This window comes from Cervus canadensis, chromosome 18, assembly GCF_019320065.1.
Source record: "Cervus canadensis isolate Bull #8, Minnesota chromosome 18, ASM1932006v1, whole genome shotgun sequence".
In the NCBI taxonomy this organism is placed as follows: domain Eukaryota; kingdom Metazoa; phylum Chordata; class Mammalia; order Artiodactyla; family Cervidae; genus Cervus; species Cervus canadensis.
In genome coordinates this window covers 38,958,261-38,979,663 of record NC_057403.1, presented here as the reverse complement: position 1 = coordinate 38,979,663, position 21,403 = coordinate 38,958,261, and the positions used below count along the sequence as shown (strand labels likewise).

Genomic DNA, 21,403 nt, shown 5'->3' with positions numbered 1-21,403 from the left:
TGCCCCCACATCCCCTCCCCCTCCAAACAGCAGTTTGTCCAAGTGGCTGTCACAGATGGAAAACAAGCACCCATCTCAGCCATATTCAGACCGTAATGTCTGGGTCTAAACCGCCTTTAACCTCCCTGGTACCCACACTGCTCCTGACACATGGGAACCTACCTCACTCCACAACTGGGAACAGGAAAACTAAAGGGCTTCCTTTCCTCATCTTATGAGCTAGAAACCTGGCTCCCACGAGGATGGGGCTTGAGAAGACGCAGATCTCAAGGGGCTTCCCCTTCCCTTCACTTCAATTCAGAAGCACGTGTCTGCGATCACCAGTGAGGCAAATTCTGCCCCAAGAAGATTGTGCCAAGCTCTGTCTATTCTTGATTTGGGAAAAGCAGGTAACTGTGCATTTAAGAAAAGCCAGCATTACAGGGAGGGGATTCACATTGTATCCACCCAGCCCCACACTACACATCTTACATGCTTTATCTCCACTATCTTCAAAAACAACCTGATGAGCTAAGTCCACCTACCCCAGTTTTACAGAACAGGAAACCAAGACAGTGAGTATCATAGTCTTTGCCTGGCTGGGCACAGGGTTATTAAGCGGTCAAGCCGACTCAGGTTTCAAGCTCCAGTGGCCTGGGTCCAGACCCACAGCTTAGAACAGCGTATGAGCCCTACCCCTCTGTGTCTGAACTTCTCCAGCACAATTTCAAGAGTCTGGCTGGTGCTCCAGAGACTGGATGGCTCGCACACATTTAGATCAACTTGTCAATGGCAGCCTTGCTCACCACAGATCTTCCGCATCTCTCCTCCCCTGACTCGGGAGGCTGACAGAGTGGTATATTGGATTTCCAAAGGTGTCTTTCATTAGAAAAATATATTCTTTTGATCAGCCCCTGTCTTCCCAAAGTTGCAAAGGCTGAAGATCAAGTTGCCAAGTGGAATTCCATTCATCATGGAGATAAACATCGGCCTTCTACTCCCCTGTGGCCACCTGCCAACAGCGCGCGTCAGCTGGTGGGCAGCTGGAGACGGGACAAGGTGGCCTGGCCTGCGGAAGCCTGGGTCTGAATCGAAGCTTCACTTCCACCCTTGGGCACATCACTTCTCCTCTCTCAGCTTGCGCTTCTCCATCTGTACTGCAAGACTGGCCTTTCTAAACTACGCGATGATGGAGCGAATGAACTGGTGAGTTAATCAGTGATGTGATATACCAGCCCTTTTCTTGCTCTGAGATACTCTGAGATACTCTGACTCTGATCCATTTCTCTAATGAACCACCCAGCTCAGTGACTGGCCAGACAGAATGAAGGTACGTGGATGCAGGGCCAGCATTATACGCATAGTCTATGAAATTGAGGCAATGATTCACAGCAACAAGGCTTTGAGCTGGACCCCAGGCAGGATGTCAGGTTTATGAAGGTTGGGTCTCTCCCTTTCTGCTCACACTTAAGCCCAGCTGTCCATCCACAGGCTGCCAGCATGGGGCGAGGGGCTGCCCAGGGTTGGGGGCAGCTGGGCTGGGGGCAACGGAGTGAACACAAGCTGACCTCTCAAGGTCTCTCCAAGTTCCACTGTCTCTGATTCCGTAATAGTCCCTGTGAATAATAGATCTGGTCTCCGACACTGTACATGACAAAGTGACCCGGTACAAAGTCCTATTAAGATAAATCACATTTAAGTTTAGGAAATTATATGTTTGAATCCTGTAATTTAATGCCACTGTGATACCCGAGAGGAAGGAGAAGGAACTCAATCAGAGGCTAATTAGTCCAGGCCACTCCGCAGCCCCAGGCCGCCTCCTGCCTCTGCCGCAGGGAGTTAATCAGAATAACACCTAACCCCAGTCCTGGTGCCTTAGTCTCTCTGCCTATAAAATGGGAACAGTCCTAGTGAAAGAGGGAAGCGTGACCTTGAAGGAGAGAAGGAAGCAAGGTCCCCAGTTCAGCGCCACTGTCTCCCCTCCTCCCAGCATCTTCCCTCCTGACCCTGCGGCTCCGCCTGGGGTCCCCGGAGGTTTCAGAGGGTGTGTGAACTCTGTGCCACAGGGTGGGAAATTCATCTGTGGGGGGTCAAGTTTGCAGGGTGGATCTCAGAGCTTCCATCAGGTCTTCAGAAGGTGGCAGAGCTCAAACCATCACAAAGTACCACACCCCTCCATCCTTTCCTTCAGCATCAGTTACTCTCCAGCCCCTTCCTCTCTAACCACTATCGCCCACTGTTTTCACTCTGGGCCACGCTGCTACTCCTGATGTGACCCATGTGATTCCGGTCACCATCCCACCTCCTCACACTGTCCTGCCATCACTCTCAGTACCACCCACCCCCACAGACAGTGTCTTTCCAGCCTCACTCTTCGTCTCCTAGGAGCCACCTCCATCAATCCTCACCCATCTTGATATCTCTCTGGCACCAGCCACTCTATGCTACTTCATTGAATCCCCATCTACTTCCAGCGTCTGCAAACCAAAGTCACCGTCCTCCCAGAATCACTGCCGGGTGAGCTTCTCTCGTACTTCTCTTGGGCTCCAGCCTCTTGCCTTCTTCACTCATGCATCATGCTCTCTCTGGTCAATCCTTCCAGGTTAAAGCCTGCCTCTTGGATCCCACAGAGCCCCTGGCATTCAGCATTTAAGAGCAAACTCAGGGAATTCCTTAGTGGTTCAGTGGTTAAAACTCTGTGCATCCAATGTAGGGGAGGCAGGTTCAATTCCTGATCAGGAACTAAAATACCGCAAGCCAAGTACTGTGGCCAAAAAGTAAATAATTTAAATAAAACCAGTTATAAATGCAGGTTAAAAAAAAAAAAAAAAACAGCAAACACATTCATGTCACATCCATCTCATGCAGCTGAGATTGCTACAGACTCAGCTGCTACAAGCAGAAGACTCCCCCTAAATCTCCTGTCTCTTTCACCCTCAGGATTCTGTTGGACACGATATTCTGAGACTTGAGGGGTTCCTGCCAAGTCTCTGATGGGAGGAATATTCCATCAGGGGAACATGAGGGTCAAGGTTCCCATGAAGAGGTTAATACGTTGAAGGAAGCTCTGTAACAGATGGAGTGGAGGTTCCAGAATGCCTGGTAGAAGTCAGAAGGTGGGAGACGGTGGCTGGGAGAGAAGCAGGGGTGTGGAGGCCGTAAGGAAGGAGGCAAGAGTGCTCAGTCCAAGGAGACGTGCCCTTGAAACGGAGACGGGGGTGGGTAGGGTCAAGGGCAGAGTGGGATCTCGGAGGAAGGACGTACATGGGAAGGACGTACATCTGCGTTCAGAATGGAACAAGGGTGCAAGTCTTCTGAGGCACTGACACAGTATGCTGCCCCCACCCCCTGCTGCCTGCCAGGGTCTGAGTCCACCTTGTCTTCTTAAAGCTCAACAGATGGGTGAGTGAGGGGGTGAGAAGGACAAAACCTAGCAAGGGATACAAGCCTATGACAGCTTGGCAACCCAGCCCCGGAGGATGCAGATGGAAGGCAGTGGCACAGGAGGCCTTGGGACCCCAACCAGCACCAAAGGAGGGGCAGGAACAAAACACGGGTGCTTAGTCTCCAGTAATCTGTATCAAAGAAAGATTTCCTTTATGACAGCTGGGACCAAAGGATGATGGTGACAGTGATGACTCTGATAGAAAGAATAGGAGAAGAACTTCTCTTTTGGCCGCACTTACTAAGTCTTAGTATAGTCTTAAGCTTTAATAACTTCAGAGAGAGAAATGCTATAAATATACAAAAACTCATTTGAAAGTTGGCCTAAATTTCTTTTGCATTTATTCACTTTTGTGAATTTTTAAAAATAAGTCTTTAAATTTCCTTTATTTTTTTTTTCCCTTCCCAGTCCCTCTGGCTGAACACAGCAAATATTGACTGAAATGAAAATTAAAATGAAAAGTGTAGAAATTCACAAAACTAAACACTTCAAGAATGGAAAAACTTCAACTTGCAAATAATGCATTCGGTAGGTTGATAGCATAAATGCTTCTGATGTTATTAAAGCTTAAAATCGCGAAAGCTTTGGGACGCTTTGTATTTAAAAGCCATCCTCTTAGCCAATTCTCCCGACAATCCCCCTGCAGGGTAGGTACTGTTATGGCCCCCATTTTAGAGACAAAAAACTGAGGGTCAGTGAGGTTAGGAGACTTGCCTGAGGTTACTCAGGGGGAAATTCCATAACAGAGGCTACTGCCTCTTGTGATCAAAATGAAACTCCACCTAAGGAGAGGTTTAAGAAGGATGCCCCCAGCTCAGGCAATGGCCCCTCTCGGGGGACCTGCCACTCAAGCTGCCTTACAACATAGCAGGGAATTATTTCAACAGAATGCAAACCAAGGAAAAGCAGACAGTGGGTCTCAGAGATTGTCTCAGGAGGAGAGCTCCAGCGTGTAAGAGGAATCAGTGAGCCTCGGGCTGGGGGAGAGGGGACGAGCAGGAGTGTTTGGGGGATGTTGACACTGACTGCATGGAGATCTTTGGGTCCGCTCTGATGGGAGGGTGTGGATCAGATGGGTAAGGGCTAGGGAGGGTAACAGGAAACCCAAAGGGAGACCAGAGAGCTGCAGGGAGCGGAAATGGATGAGAAGTGTGGGGCTTGGTAAATGCATGCCCTGTGTGGCTGCTCAAATATTAATCCACAATATATTTTAATGACAGAGACAGCAGTGAGCATGGGAAGGAACATGAAGGACTTTGGGTACCCTGAATAATGGGGTTGTCAGCCCAGGTTCTTATGGTCTCTTCTTGAGCAGGAGCTTCAGCAAAACCTTTTGCCAACAGTCAAGGTGCCAGATGTCACTTCCAAACGTGAACCAGCAGGCCCCTCACAATCTCATCATATCAGGTATCTCCTAAGGTAACCGCCCCCACAGACCACATCTCAGATCCCCAAGATACCTGGCTTTTCCTACTGGGCAAAGGTCAGGCTTGGGGTCAGAGAGGCCCATTAAACCCTGCTTAAGGACTTTCCTGGTGGAAACAGGAGACAGCCAGCATGGCCACAGTCAAGGTGGGAAGAAAGGCCCCACCCATTGGACAGGGCAGCATGCCCCAGCCACCCATCCTTCGTCCTTCAAGGAGACACAATGGGCTTGGACAACACAAGTCCACAATTGAGGGTCTCTCGGCTCCTCAGCAGCCATGGTGAGATAAGTGAGCCCAGAGTCCAGTGCCCCTGAATCCCAAGGCCCCATCCCTGCCCCCACGGAGCCACCTCTCCAAAGCTCAGCTCAAGCCCCGGAGAGTTAGTCCCCAGCCTGGGATGCCTGCAGGCCGTTCACGTTCTGATCTTCCTGCAGGACAAGGTGAGGGGGGCTCACACCTGGGAGGAAAGGGCTGGCATTGCACTTGGTGAGGACACCCCCTATGGGGGCGTGATGAGGGGAAAGGGGGGCTTACGTGTGAGTCCTGGCTCCCCCTTTAGCTTCAGTTTTCTCAAGCAGAAGATGGAAGCCACAGTAGTAATACCTGTCTACCTCACAGGATGTTGAGCACCAAAAATGCAAAAATACCTCAGACGAGGCAAATGTTACATAAATGTCATTTGCCTCTTCCTCTCCCTTATGCAACTACAGGATCATTCTTCCAAACAGACCTCCATATCCCTCTCTTCTCACAAGCTGCCGACCTCAGTTTATACATCAGAAAATCCAAAGCAGTAAAGCTGCCTTCCAGGCAGGGTTGCTATGGCCAGTTGCTCAGGCTGTACACTGTACAAATCCAGGGGGCATCACATATAAGGGGCACCCCTGGAGCTGAGCAGAGCTGTGACCTTCCATACAAAGGGCCACTGTGAGAATTTCATTTGTTAGATCAGTTTGGAGAATGCCAAAGACTGAAAAGTTTAGCTATCATCACAACAGTTATCCAAAGAAGTTTTATAATCACCCTCTCTCCACCGATCCTCTATTGGCAGAGTCCACATGTTTCTAGTACTTACACTTCCTGGCTCACTGTACAATCATCAATAACAATGACAAACACATACACACACACACAAATTATATAAACTCTGATTTTAATTACTACCCCCAAGATCCCTCTATCTCATAAACCCAGTATTTTCCAAACTTGAATGTGTATGTGAATCATTTACAAAACTGCATTTCAAATCACTGAAAATGCAGATTCTAACTGGGGGGAGGAGGCTGAGGAGGAAGAGAAGGAAGGTGCCGAGATTCTGCATTTCTGACAATCTCCCGGGTCCTTGTTACGGTGAGGCTGATGCTGCCATTTTAAGGACCACACTTTGCAGAATGAATTTGTAACTCCCCCACCACCAGGCACTGACATGAGGGATGGACTTTCTTTTCCTCTTCATTTGTTAAGGACTAGCTAGAAATGACAGGTCAGGAAACTGAGGCCCGTAGGTCACATCTAGCCTGCACCCTCTCCTGCTAAATACAGTTTTATCCAAGCCCATGTATTTACATTTTGCCTGGGGTTGTATTTATGTGTTTATGTCCTGTCTAAGGCTGTATTTATAACACAGTCCTGTCTATTTATCTTCATACTATCCCTCTCTGCACAAAGGCAGCAGCGCTAGGCTGAATAGTTGTGACGGAGACCATGTGGCCTGCAAAGCTGAAGCTATGTATGCTGGTCCTTTAAGGAAAAGCTTGCTGAGCCCCAAGAGAGATGGCCGAGCCATTAAAGTGAGACAAACATGAACTGAGGGGGCGCAGGGGCCAGAGTAAGATAGACGCAGAGAAGAATGCTGAAGTGAAAACCCAATACACCCCATTACACTGTTTTTGGCCCCAGGGCCCAGCCAGCCCACTTGTCTCAGAGGAGAGTTAGCTCTTGTCAGCCCTTCTCCACAGCACGATACGACATGGGTTCTCCTCAGGCTTCCCTGTTGGTGGAGAAACGCGATACACCCTGGGAAACTGTGGCAAGTCCATCTTGGCCTCCATCACAGAGGTCTAATGGAGTTGGCAGAAGCCAGCCTGTACGCAGGGGACTGTGATTCTGTTTGTTGCGGTCCAAGCTGTTCTAGGAAACCCAGCTGGCCCCCGGCTGTGTCTAGAGGCATGGCCAGCCACCCCGCTCAGAGGGCCAATTCCCCCTGACACAAAGCCACCAAGCAAAGGATCCACTGTCAAGAGGCTGGCGATAAACAACCCCTTGGGAGGTGATTCAGCATTTGTTCAGGATACATACTTAAGGGGTTATGTAGACTCTCCAAGCTGACCTGCTCTGCTCCCTCACGTGAGTCACAAATTCTGTCAACCAGGGTGCTGAGCAGGTGAATCCAGCATCCGCTAATACTTCTGGTGGTGGAGAGCTCACTACCACACATGCACATGTTTGTGTAAATACCTGCAGATGAATTGATAAGGAAGCTGTGGTACATATACACCATGGAATATTACTCAGCCATCAAAAAGAATTCATTTGAATCAGTCCTAATGAGATGGATGAAACTGGAGCCCATTATACAGAGTGAAGTAAGCCAGAAAGATAAAGAACATTACAGCATACTAACACATATATATGGAATTTAGAAAGATGATAACGATAACCCTATATGCAAAACAGAAAAAGAGACACAGAAATACAGAACAGACTTTTTGAACTCTGTGGGAGAAGGTGAGGGTGGGATGTTTCAAAAGAACAGCATGTATACTATCTATGGTGAAACAGATCACCAGCCCGGTGGGATGCATGAACAAGTGCTCGGCCTGGTGCACTGGGAAGACCCAGAGGAATCGGGTGGAGAGGGAGGTGGGAGGGGGGATCGGGATGGGAATACGTGTAAATCTATGGCTGATTCATATCAATGTATGACAAAACCCACTGAAATGTTGTGAAGTAATTAGCCTCCAACTAATAAAAAAAATAAAAAAAAAAAAAAATACCTGCGAGGAAGAGGCTCAGTGAGCTGAACTCACATTTGCTTCCACATGACGACCATCTGCCCTCCAAGAGTTGTGCTGCAGAGTCACAGAGAAAGTCTCACCTGCGTCACCAGCACCAAACGTCAAATCTCTTCTTGGGGGTGACCTTGGTTGGATATGCTGCTTGACCCCTTGGAGCCTCCATCCCCTTACCTTTGCACTTTTCATTCACTGAGTCATGTCTGACTCTTTGTGACCCCAGGGACTGCAGCAAGACAGGCTTCCCTGTCCATCACCATCTCCTGGAGTTTGCTCAAACTCATGTCCATCGAGTCGGTGATGCCATCCAACCATCTCATCCTCTGTCATCCCCTTCTCCTCCTGCCTTCATTCTTTCCCAGCATCAGGGTCTTTTCCAATGAGTCAGCTCTTCACATCAGGTGGCCAAAGTATTAGAGTTTCAGTTTCAGCATCAGTCCCTCCAATGAATATTCAGGGTTGATTTTCTTTAGGATTGAATGGCTTCATCTCCTTGCTGTCCAAAGGACTCTCAACAGTCTTCTCCAGCACCACAGCTTGAAAGCATCCATTCTTTGCTACTTAGCCTTTTTTATGCTGGGAAGGCCATAACTGAACACAGAGAATGCTTGTGAGGGTCAGTGTGGGAGTGGTCATCAAGCTGTCTGCAGATGTCATGTGATGCTCATGCCAACTGTGATGAGTGGAGACCAGTTATTCTACAAATAAGGAAACTGAGGCTCAGAAGGTAAGTGACTCAGCTGGGGAGGGGAGGGACAGGGCAGGTTTCAGATCTAAGCACACTGATACAACCTGAATGCTCTGTGGGTCTTGTCACCTCTCCAGAAAGTAGGGGACCAATATGGAGAGAAGGAAATCCCCAGGCCTCCCGATTCTGGATCTGAGAATTCCAAAACAGGCCTCTGAAGGCTTGAAATACATCAGGTCAATTGAAACCTCTCTTTGTTTAGCAAAAGGAAATGTTTTATCAATTCCTCCAACAGGAAATCTGATTTCCATCCTTGTCACCACTTTATCATTTCTTCCCAGCTGCTACCAAGATCACAGCTTCAGAGATGGTTAAATGTTTGTCACATTTAATATTATCATCCCCATTTTTCACATATAGGAAGCTGACGGAGGCTTGTTGGAAACGCTGGGATTAAATTTCGGCTGCTTGTGCAACTGTGTGTGCAGGGCTGGTGTGCACATGGCTGCCTGGATGTCTGTCGTCCAGGTGGCACCAGATGGGGTCTTCTGTGACACACAGGAGTGAGGCTGGGCAGCCGGAAACAGGGTCCGGTGGGATGCTGAGTCCTTCTCTGCACCCCTGTCCCTAACATTCCCACTTCTGTTTAGTTCTTCCCATTGTGTATGCATGCTAAGTTGCTTCAGTCATGTCCAACTCTTTGAGACCCTATGGACTGTAGCCCACCAGGCTCCCTGTCCATGGGATTCTCCAGGCAAGAATACTGGAGTGGGTTGTTATGTCCTCCTCCAGGGGATCTTCCCAACCCAGGGGTCAAACCCACATCTCTTATGTCTCCTGCATTGGCAGACGGGTTATTTACTGCTAGCGCCACCTGGGAAGCCCTCTTCCCACCACCCCGTCTTGTCGAAGGCTTCCATCTTTCTCACCTGCAGTCCTTCAGTCCTGCCCTCCCAGCCAGTGTCTGCAGCTCCCTCTGCCAATTTTCTCCCACCTTCCCCCCCACACAGTCATCAGGGCGATCCTTCTTGATTGCAGATCCGATCATATCACACCCCTGCTCTGAATCCATCAGTACCTTCCCAGGAAGATCTCAGTCTCCACGACACGTGCCAACAAGTTCTGCCCTGCGTGACCTCTGCCTGCTCTGGAGCCTGCTCCACGACTGCAGCCTCAGGGCTCCTTCCAGTCACCTGCCCAGTCAGGCTCCCAGCTCCGCACTCTGCCACCTCTGCCTGGAGCCCGCTTTCTAACTCTCCGAGTCGGCAGGTTCAAGGCCGCCACCAACGCCCTGGCCTGTCTCCATCCACAAACAGCGGCCTCCGTCCTCTCCCCTGGAACCTGAGCAGGCTCTGTAGCTGCCTTGTCCAGCGGGGTTCAGGGGAAGAAACGCCCTGCTGGCTTGTGGCCCCCATGCCTTAAGGGACTGGCAGCTGCCACTCCCTCTCTAGGGAGCTCTGCGTGATCTGCAAGACAGTGGTCTGCCTGACAGAGAGGCCAGCTCCCAGCCATCCCCACCGAGGTCCCAGGCATGAGAGCGAAGCCTTCTTGGATCCCCCAGACCAGGCTAGCATCCAGCTGAAAGCTGCCAAAGGACCTCAGTTGATGCCAGGTGGAGCAGAGGAATCCCTGAATGAGTGCTGTCCAAACTCACAGAACCAGGAGACACAACAAAGTGGTGCCTAAGTTTTGGGGAAGCTATTACAGATAACCCCATACTCTCTCTCCTTCCCCTGTGTTGACTAGCAGGCATGCCTCCTTCTCTCTGGAAGCCGTTTCTGATGACACCAGCCCACTGTAGGTGCGTCTGCTCTGTATTCCCATGGGCATCCTCACCTCACCCACCTGACTGTGCCTGGCTGCTAACTTCTCTGCCACCACCTTACCAGGTCCCCAGAGATGCAGATCCCGTGTCTGTCTGCCTCAGCATCATGCCTCCAACAGAGAGCACGGTAGTCATTACACAAATATCTCACGAAAGAGTGAATGCACAGGTATATGAAACACTCACGACAGCTAAGGGGTTCCAGATTAGGGGTGAGAGGTAAGCTAAGGGCACAACCAAATGCTTAAAACCAGCAAGCAGGGTTCAGTGACTCTCCATCAAGGTTAGGTAGGAACTGAGACATAAACGTCCAGCCCAAGGACACTGGGTAGGTAGATATTCCAATACATGCCCATTAAACTTCTCTAAACATCTTCATCTGTGATAAGTGATTCCTAACAATATACCGCAGTTTTCCTGTTGTTCAGGCGCTGAGTCATGTCCAGCTGTTTGTGACCACATGGGCTGCAGCCTGCCAGGCTCTTCTGCCTCTACTGTCTTCCAGAGTTCGCTCAAATTCATGTCCATTGAATCGGTGATGCCATCCAATCATCCCATCCTCTGCTGCCCCCTGCTTTCGCCTTCAGTCTTTCCCAAGATAAGACAGATAACAACTCCCCCCTACCAATAGCCATTGCAGACACCTGTGCTCACCTGAACACTGGCCTCGTTTGTCCATTCATTCCTTCACACATTCATTTGTTCAAGAAGCATCTATCAAGCGTCTCCTGCATACCAGATGCGTTGCCAGTTGCTGGGGATTCAAAGCCAAAAACACGAAGTCAGCAGAGCCAGGAGGGCCAGACCTGGAGCGCCTCAAACAGACTCAGTGCTGATCAGGGAAGGCAGCCCCCTTGCAGGAGACCTGGGATGAGTTCTTAAGGAAGGGTGAGTGTCAGTGAGAGGAGCTGGGTGGGAAGGAAGAGCCCCAGGTATAGAATTCCCTGCATCCCTTGCTTCTGAGTCATCAAGAAACAGACGGCCCATGGCTGATAATCATGAAATTAAGAGCAGCTGGGAACTGGGGCTAGAAAGGAGAGGTATCCTTGTAGTGGGGCAGAAGCAGATGCTTCTCAGAAGAGAGGAATCAAACAGGCAAAGCCCAAGGCCTCCAGTGATGGAAAAAGGCTGAGACTTGTTAAAGAGGGGGGATAAAAATGAAAAGCTTGAGGCAAAAGGCAGAGTTAAAGCTTAATTAAGAAAGCAGGCATTTCAGGTTCACACACATAAGAAAACAGAATCCCCTGGCCCCTCCTGATCATCACCAAGTAATTGCTTTAAAGCGGTGGTTTGCCCTGCTTGAACAGCCCTTAAATACAAGTTGATGATAGTCATGAACATACGAGAAGGTGCTCCTCGATACCTCGGTTCCTAGCTTGACTGGCCACATGTGACCTGGGGAAGGTCACCCCTCACCCGTGGGGCCTCTGTTTCCCTCCCCTCCACCAACATACCAGGGCATGGGGCGGGGGGGACGGAGTCAAATGGATCCTGCAACTCCTCTCATCCTGGAGCTGTGTGACCTACTTTGATGTTTAACACAAACTCACTTTGAGTCCAATCCTCTGGGGTCCACGTCTCACCTCCATCACTATGACCTCTGTGACCTTGGGCACAGCGGGTGAGCATTTGGAACTTTGCTTTTCTCACCTTGAGATTGGAGTTTTTAATGCCAACCCCCTACTTCTGTGAGAATTAGGCAGACCGAGTCCAAAGCATCAGTTCATGGGGAAGTTAATCTTCTTTCTCCCCAGGAGAGCTGCTGCTATCTCCCACAGGGCACTGCCCCAGCCAGTCAGCATCAGCAACTCCACAAGGCCAAGTGGTACCCTCACGGAAAGGATGCAGGCGGCAGATTCAGCAGGGATGTGTGTGATGCTTGCTGGTACTTGCTGTCCCGCTGTGTGAAACAACGCTCCTACTCCCCATGTTCCTCTGGCTGGGTTAATACTCCCTCCTTCCTCTCCAGGCCAGAGTTTGGGAGCCCCTTCCTCGTGGGTGCTGCCTCAGAGCCCCAGCTTCAGGGCTGACTCTCTTGCTACCACCAGGCCCTTCAGGAAACATCACAGTTACCTGCCTCTCCATCCTCCGAGGCCCTCCCTCCACTCTCAGGACCAGAAGCTCTGGGAGAGTAGAGACCACACGAGTTTCCTTCTGACTTTCCCAGACGTTGCCTGGCACTTTGCAGCAACTCCATGACTGTTACCTAAGTCAACTTTTTGAGTCATTCCAACCCCACTGCTAACTGCATCATCTAACTAACACAGCCACTAGCTAACTGCATCATCTTAGGGAATATATATCTTTCTAGTCTCAACTGCGAAATGAGCGCAAGAGCAACTACTAATTACTCACCAGAAAACACCATCAATGACTGTACACCTGTTTTCTTATATACCACTAAGAAAACAAAAAAGCAAAAAAAAAAAAGATACTTCCGTAAACCTTTGACTCAATGTTTTTAATCTCTTGGGATTTCATTTGAGATTTAATCCGTATAGATTTTATCTCATGTCACTCTTCCATGTGTGTGTGCTAAGATGCTTCAGTTGTGTACGACTCTGCAACCCACTGGACTATAGCCCACCAGGCTCCTCTGTCCAGGGGATTCACCAGACAGGAGTACTGGAATGGGTTGCCATGCCCTCCTCCAGGGGATATTCTCGACCCAGGAATCAAACCCACATCTCTTATGTCACCTGCATTGGCAACTGGGTTCTTTACCACTAGCACCAACTGGGAAGCCCATGCCACTCTCAGGCATGAAAAAAAAGAAAAATTTTAAATAAAAATAAACTATAAATTCAAATGTATTTGAAGTATTCCTAAATGTTCTTAATAGTCAGTTACTTTGCCATCCAAAAATCATCAGGTAACTTTCCAAACAACATGCACCCCACCCCCCCCCCCGCCCCTGTATCATTAAGATTATTGGTGATACAGCTTTTCTTACAAGAATCCTTAAAAGAACCAATAGTCGCGTTTGCTGTGTTGAATGCGGCTCTTCAGTGATGCAGAGCTGGTCTGCTATTGATGTCTGCTCCCCAAATATCGCTAAAGAGTGCTTATTTGCCAACACTGCCTGCCTTTCTCCACAATCATTTGATTCCTGGGATCTGAAAGAAGCTTCTACAATTTTCTTCCAAGATGCTGACACCCATTCTGTCAGTTCTGATGCTTGTACAAGCACAGACAATGACAAGTACACCACAATGCTACATGACCAACAGCAATTACAAGATGACATCAGTGATAACGCATGGCCCAATTTCCAGATACTAATGAATGAAAACATATGCCTCTTGATATTGATGAATTACAGCAGCTCTTGGGAGTTGTCCTTAGAATGAAAGCATGACTTTTTTGAAAAGCTTCTAGCATAGAGACTTGTACAGGGTGGGAGCTAACATCGTGTATCTTTCTTTTTTGCCAGTCTGGAGATGTTACCTCTGATACTAAGTCTCCTGACTATGATAAGTGGTTGATGGAAAGGAGAGAAAATTTCAACACACAGAATGAACGTCTGATGGGAAATAGGGAAAAGATGAGAAGCAATATAGAGCACTGGGTTTCTAAACTTACATCCACAGTGACTATATAATTTGTCATCCAAACCAGGATACATTTGAGCATTAAAAACGGTCACTCTCAAATCATTTCACTGGGCAGGACTTCCCTGGTAGTCCAATGATTAAGACTCCACATTTCCAATGCAGGGGGCCCAGGTTGGATCCCTGGTCAGGGAACTAGATCCCACATGCCACAGCTAAGACCCCGGCACAGCCAAATAAATAAAAACAAATATTAAAAAATAATTTGACTGGGTTTATAGTCAAAAACTGAGACTGACCCAGAAGATCCTGGGTATATACATGCATGCTCAGTTGTGTCCAACTTTTTGCAACCCCATGGAATGTGCCTGCTAGCTTTCTCAGTCCATAGAATTTCCCAGGCAGAATACTATAGTGGGTTGTTATTTCTTACTCCAGGGGATCTTCCTGATCCAGGGATCAAACCCGCATCTACTACGTCTCTTGAACTGGCAAGCAGATTTGCTACCACTGAGCCACCTGGGAAGACCCCTTGGGTGTATGACCATCATATGAAGACCTCATCATATCCGATTTTCCATCCAGAAAGTCAGGATGAAATCAGATGCAAAATTCACTCTGCTTGTACTTGGAGTGCCTTTGTCCAAAACGAGAAAGGCCATGAGATAACTGAGGGGCATGCAGGTGCCTCTGGCTCCCATCCCAAGAAGGCTGAACGATAAATTCCAAAACTGGTTAAAACCCAAAGCTGCTGTGCTGTGGCAGATGCCCCCCTTCCCAGCTGTTATTTATGGTGCAGAGAAAAAGGAACCACATGGATGATGGATCTGCTTTTATCGGATAAAAATGGGAGGAACAGTGAAAGATCATGGTGAGATATTGTGTAGAACTTCAGGAGGACACTTTAAAAACGTGTATTAGAGAAAATGAATTTTTCACTGGCTAAAATGTATCCATTTACAGTCGGGACATCCATATATTTATGAGTGTTTTTAGCTCTAAAAATAGTAGCTCAGGACAGAATAACAAACAGTCTCTTAATAGCCCTAATTTATCAGACTCAGCAGTTTAAGAAAAATAAATAAAGAGAATTCGGAATGTGAGAAAGAGAAAGTAGAAAGTAGGAATCTGAAATACGGCAAATTGTGCCACCCAAAAGCTTACTCCATGTCTGTCTTCTTAAGAAAATGAATCTTAGAGATGAGCTCAAAGAAAGTCAAGAGTGGCTTTAAAAGCAGCCAGGTTGGGTGCTGAAAGGGTGACACAAGGTGTGGACTGAGGAAGGTGGCTTGGTCATGTTACTCCACCTCTCTTTCATGAATGAAGACCTCTGCCTTCATGTCTTTGAACTTATTTCTTTGAGGGCTCCAATTCTCAATCTCCTAATTGTTTTCTTCATTCTCTTGTCTCTTTCCTCATCGGGTCTTTTCTGTGGACTGCGACCAATTTGCTTATTTATTATTTATTTATGTATGGCTGCACTGGGTCTTGGTTGCTGCCCACAGACTGTCTCTAGTCATGGCAAGCGGGGTCTGCTCTTTGTTGAGCTGCACGGGTTTCTCATTGTGCTGGCTTCTCTTGCTGTGGAGGCTCTAGGGTGTGGGGGCTTCGGGGGTTGTGGCATGCGGGTTCAGTAGCTATGGCCCACAGGCTGAGTTGTCCCACGGCCTGCGGGATCTTCTCGGACCAGGGATCAAACCCGTGTCCCTCTGCACTGTCTGGTGGATTCCCATCCACTGCACCAGTAGGGAAGTCCTACTGCAGTCCCCAGTAGGGACTGCAACCAATTTATATCTGCAACATAACTTTGATGATCACCTCCCTTTGGGATGCCAGGGAGACACACAGAGGAAAGTACACAGCAGCTGGAGACCAACAGACCTGGGTTCTAATCTCGTTTCTGACATTTTTGTGCTGTGTGACCTGGGGCAAATTACTGGAACTCTCTGAGTCTTGACTCTGAAAGTTCATTCAAGAAATTTATCTCAAGGACAGTGGTTTGTTTTCTTTTTTTAAGCTTCCAAAAATGTATGTATAATGATGTTTATCATGTTACTTAAATTATAGAAAATATGAAAACATTCTAAACACCCAGCAACAAAAGAAGGATAATGTAAAGTAAGATAAAATGAAATTCACTGCAGACATTTAAAAGTATGCTTTTGAGAAAATTTAATAATAGGCAAATGGGCATAAAACAATTACTAGATGCAAATACACAGTAGTTATCTCAGGATGGTGGGGTTATGAATGGCTGTTCTCTTTGCATATTTCAGGATTGTGAAATTTTCGTTTTAAATGGAAGAAGGAGGAAAGAATAGAAGTGGGAAGTTGTAAAGCACAGAGACCGGCCAGAGACAGCTCTGTCTCCACCATGTTCTCTGCTGGATGGTAATGCAAATTACAGAACTAGTCAGGAAAGAGGAGGCGGCCTTGGGTGATGCACTTGCTACTGACGTACCACATGAGATTTTGCTCTTCTGCTGACCTCACTGCACTGCGGTTTTCTTCCTTGTCAGGTGAAGGCAAAAGCTCCAAGCCCAGTTTACTCATTGGGTTGCTGTGATGATATAAAAGGGGTGCCATGTGTGAAAGCACTCATAAAACAGCAAAGTGCTCTACAAGTCCTGGTAAGTGTAATTACCGCCTTCGTTAGTGTGATCATTCTCTCTTGCTCCATTATCCTTTGCTGGAGAGCTGCTTGTCAGGCTGTGAAGTGCACTCACTATTTCCACATTCGCAGAGTGAAGTGCATGGGGCTGCCCAGACCTGTTTCAACAGATCTGCATCAACAAGCAGGCACCAGAGAGAGACCTCAGTAGCTGCGGATGGGAGCACACGTGGACCTAAGAGAATGGGCATTGAGCGACCAGGGATGAAGTTAGACTTGGTAGTTGTAAACTGTGTGGACTCAGACAGCTCATTCCATCTGCCTGAGTGCCATTCATTCATCTGTGAAATGGCGGTGGTAACACCAGTCCTAATTCCATCACATGATCGTTTGGGAGGATACATCCACAGCATGTATGTGATTCCGATGACCACCAACCCATGCGGATGGACCCCACATGGAGAGTGTTGTGTAGTCTTGGCCACTGCATGTGAAAGACAAGTCCTACAGGACGTGGTTCCTCTGGGAGTGAGTTAAGAAGCAGTATGTGAAAGACAGGCTGCGTGAGTATGTTTTGCAGACTCATTGGATTTTAAACAATAGCAAGTGTTATTACAATAATACAAGGATTTATAAGAGTTCTCAAAGGCCTCAATATGATGCTCTTGTATATGTGAATCTCCAAGAAAGGGTTCAATTTCCCAAAGACCTTGGACCACAGAGCCCTCTTTTTATGGAGCATCTGCCTCATGTTCCTTGGCACAAATGTGGTCAATGTTGACCTGAAACAAAACTAACTGTAAGGACCCCAACTGGTTGTAAACTCGCTTCTCTGATCCTCGCTCTCCTGATCCCTATGATCCTGAACCAAAGACTAGCATGTAGCTTCCTTAAAAGGAATATCACTCTTACACATTTAGGCGTGTTAATGCTAACGTGTCTCACCCAGTCACCCATCACTTCCCTATTAATTATTTGCTTTCTTAAAATTAATCCATCTATCTACCCATCTATCATCCTGTCCATCCATATGCTTATTCCTATTTAACAGACTGAAAGACCAAGGATGAAGGAAATGAAATAATTTGCTTCAGGACAAGTAGAGCTTAGATTCAAGCCTAGACGTATCTGATTCCAGGGTCTGCTGTCTTTTCTTTGTATCACCGTCTTCCACCTCCCCACCACCACCACCCGGCCCAAGACCCCAGAGAGTCAGGAAGGCAAATATTAATATAGAAGTAGGAGAGAAGCGGGAAGACACATCCAGACTGAACCCAGGAGCAGCTGCAGGCCTTGGAGTAGTAGGGATCTAGTGAGGGGAGGGGAGACTGAGGCCCCCTCCATCCTGTGGGTGTGGGCTGGGCCTGAGAAACAGGATCATCATGGTATACTGGGGCTCTCACTGGGCTCAGTTCTCAATGAGCTGTGATGATAATACCTGTTTGTCAGGAGGCTCTGAGAACTCGGAGAGCTCGTGTGTATGGAGGCCCTGGTGGAGCTCTTGTCTGAGAACTCACATATGGTACAATGCCCCCTTTCATCCTGAGTCTGTATGGCCTGGTCACATACCAGTTTCCACTGGTGGGGTCACCATTTACTGGATGCCCACCATAGTCAAGGGCATTTTATGGACAAAAACCAGGTTCCTTCCCTAAAAGAGACCACAGTCTATTTGACCTCATTCACGTCTCTGCTTTCCTCAGCAGGGAGGACTTGAGGTATCAAGAAACTTCTTTACAAACTCTGTAAAATCAGCTGAAACATCCAAGGCTTGCCTGTATCTGATGAAGAGATGGTCAGAGAGCAAGTTCATGAACTCTGAGATACCAAGTTTGAAGAAATTATACCACTACTATTATTAATAATAGTAATAACAGCAGAAGCAGCAACCTTGACCGAAGTCACATTATATGATGTTTCTTAATGTTATCTTTCCACATATCTGATTTTTGTTAACTGATACACGTAAGTAGCCTTTCTGATCCCCGAAAGACTCTTTATTTTCCTTTTCTCCTTTTGTTCATTAAAAGCAAAAGAAGAAGAAAGTGTTTCTTGTTAAAGATGGTCCCGTGCTGCAAAGGGCACTGATATGAGGCATGTGTTTTAGTCGAGGACACAGGGAGCAGAAAAGCCTGACTAATTATGTTCCTAATTACTTGAAGCATCTTCCATTTGACAATATAATTACGCCAGAGTGAGATGTCTCAATTATTGAGGGAAAGGAAAGAAACCCCCTCCCCACCACCTTTCCCCTTGCAGTTATTTGAAAGTGAAAGTCGCTCAGTGGTGTCCGACTCTTTGTGACCCCATGGCCTACACAGTCCATGGAATTCTCCAGGCCAGAATACTGGAGTGGGTAGCCTTTCCCTTCTCCAGGGGATCTTCCCAACCCAGAGATTGAACCCAGTTATTTATTTAGGCTGGATTTAAAAAAAAAAAACAACAAAAACTTTTTCTCATCTCAGAGTTTATTTACCAAAACATGAAGCCCCACCCCCTCTCTTAAGCCATGACAGTCCATGTTAGTTTTCCCTCCAACAGCAGGCATTTCCAAAATAAACGAGGTCTGCTCAAAGGAAATAGACCTTTCAGGGATCATCCATCCACTCTGTTGTCCTCAGTTAAGGTTCAGTTCTTAGCAGGGTATGATCTCCCACAGTATCTTTAAGAATGTTCCAGAAAGATAAAAAATGTGAAGGCATACAATAGTTCTTTCTTGGAGTCAGGTTCTAAATACACCAGATTTGAAGTGGACATCAATTCTGAGATGCCTCTGGTTGAAAAGTTTTGGAAGTTTCAAGCCAGATACCCAGCCAAAGAGATCAGCCAAACAGAGGGAGGAGCAGACGTTAATGAAATCCTTGTGTCCAGGGACTAACAAAGTGTGTGGTGAAACAGACCTGATTCCTCCCTCATCCTCTTGGAACCACAGTTTCCTACATGGTGAACTGGCTGGCTTGGGTGAGTTTGTGTGGTCCACAGACCAGCTGTGTCAGAATCACCCAGGGGCTTGTTAGAAATGCAGGTTCTCAGGCCTCTCTCCAGACTTCCTGCACTGCAGAGACATGTCCCAGGTACTCCATGTCCACGCTGAGTTTTCAAAGCCTCTAGAATAGCCTACAGTTGTGACATACTTCCTTTCACTCTTTCTCAAAAGGCAATCTCAAATTAACACATTCCCCCAGGCCCTACCTTTCATGTATCTCTAAAAAGACTGACAGACCAAGTCACTGGTTGGTGTGGAAAACACTTTTAATACCAGATTGATTGGCACCACCTACCTGGGGTGCTGTTCAGATAAAGGATAATTAGGCAGCATCAAAACCCAGTGGAAAAAGAACTCTGTGATCAATTAGTGATGTCTGCCATAGGCACAGGCTGGGGATGACAGATATGCTCAATTAGATCTTAAAGGGCTTACTTCTTTCTTTTTTTTGATTTAGGCTTTTTAAAAAATTAACATTTATTTTAATTGGAGGCTAATTACTTTACAATATTGTGATGGTTTTTGCCATGCATCAACATCAAGCAGCCATGGGTGTAGGTGGTCCCCTACACACCCTACATCCATGGGTTCAGGTGTGTCCCCCCCATCCTCCCACACTCCCACCTCCCTCCCCACCCCAGTCACTTCTTAAAAGAGGGCTTCAAGGCATGGGCGAAGACCCTGGGAATTAAACTACCTGGATTCCTGGACTCCATGCTTGGTTTCTGACCTCAGATGAAGGTGTTGAACTCAGATCACAGAAGGACCTTTTTACCCTGAGGTGCTTTAATCCCATGATCTCTGATCACATGCAAATACAGTCATCACATCTGCTCATGCTCTCATGAAGGCAGATTTTGTTCGTATGTCACAACAACCCCAGTTTCCCTTAAGCCATAGCCCTTGCCTTAAATAATAGTCTGGCGGTGCTTGCGGGGGTGGGAAGGAGGAGGGGGAGATTCAGGGAGGTGGAGAGGGGAAGCCGCCAAGCACGCTAGCCTAAAGCAGAGCCCCGCCCTCCATCTCTGCTAGACATCTGTTTTCAATGAAGCTAAGGAAATTCCTGACCCCACTCCTGCATTCTCTCCTTGCTGCCCTGCTCCCCGCCTCCACGTTGGCCTCTCCCTCCCATGGGCTCTGAGCTCTGCCAAAACGCTCAGGGACCAGGAAGTAGAACAAGACCTGGTGCCCTGACTCCCCTGGCGGTGGCGAGCTGCCAGCTTTGATTCACATAGGCTGCCTAAAGGTGCCTAGGAGGAAAATCCACCTCCATGAGGTGTCTAGTGGTGCTAGTGGTAAAGAATCTGCCTGCCAGTGCAGGAGATGTAAGAGACACAGGTTTGAGCCCTGAGTCAGGAAGATCCCCTAGAGGAGCAAATGGTAACCCACTCCAGTATTCTTGCCTGGAGAATTCCACGGACAGAGGAGCCTAGCAGGCTACAGTCCATGGGGTTGCAAAGAGCCAGACAGAACTAAAGCAACCTAGCACACACACAAGGTGTCTAAAGTCTGCTGGAGTGGGTCTAGACCTCTCGACGTGGCTGTGTATTAGGAGAGCTCTAAACTGAACCCTCAGTGATGTGGCTTTTCTTTGTGTTTCCAGAAACTATCTGTTAGTACCCAAGGATGCAAAACAGAAGCTGAAAGTATACTCAGCAAGTCCTAAGTGAAAGGCGGTGCTTCTCAACCAGAGGAGAGTTTACCCAACAGGGGGCATTTAACAGGGTCAAGAGACATCGGGGGTGGTCACAAATGGAGGGGACAGAGTTACTGGCTAGGGATGCTGCTAAACATCCGATCATGCACAGGAAGCCCAGCACAACAGAGAATTCTCCAGACCAAGATGTCAATACGTTGACCCATTTCCTAGGTTTCTA

The 21,403-nt window shown here is 47.7% G+C and overlaps 1 long non-coding RNA gene across 1 annotated transcript; it reads left to right on the top strand.

The window, feature by feature from the left end:
* Positions 1-497: 497 nt before the first annotated feature.
* On the top strand, positions 498-17,483 carry LOC122420822. Its single transcript, XR_006263388.1, has 4 exons — positions 498-1,185; positions 9,592-11,266; positions 16,449-16,559; positions 16,673-17,483. It is a non-coding gene; the product is annotated as an uncharacterized LOC122420822 (long non-coding RNA).
* The last annotated feature ends 3,920 nt before the right edge of the window (positions 17,484-21,403 follow it).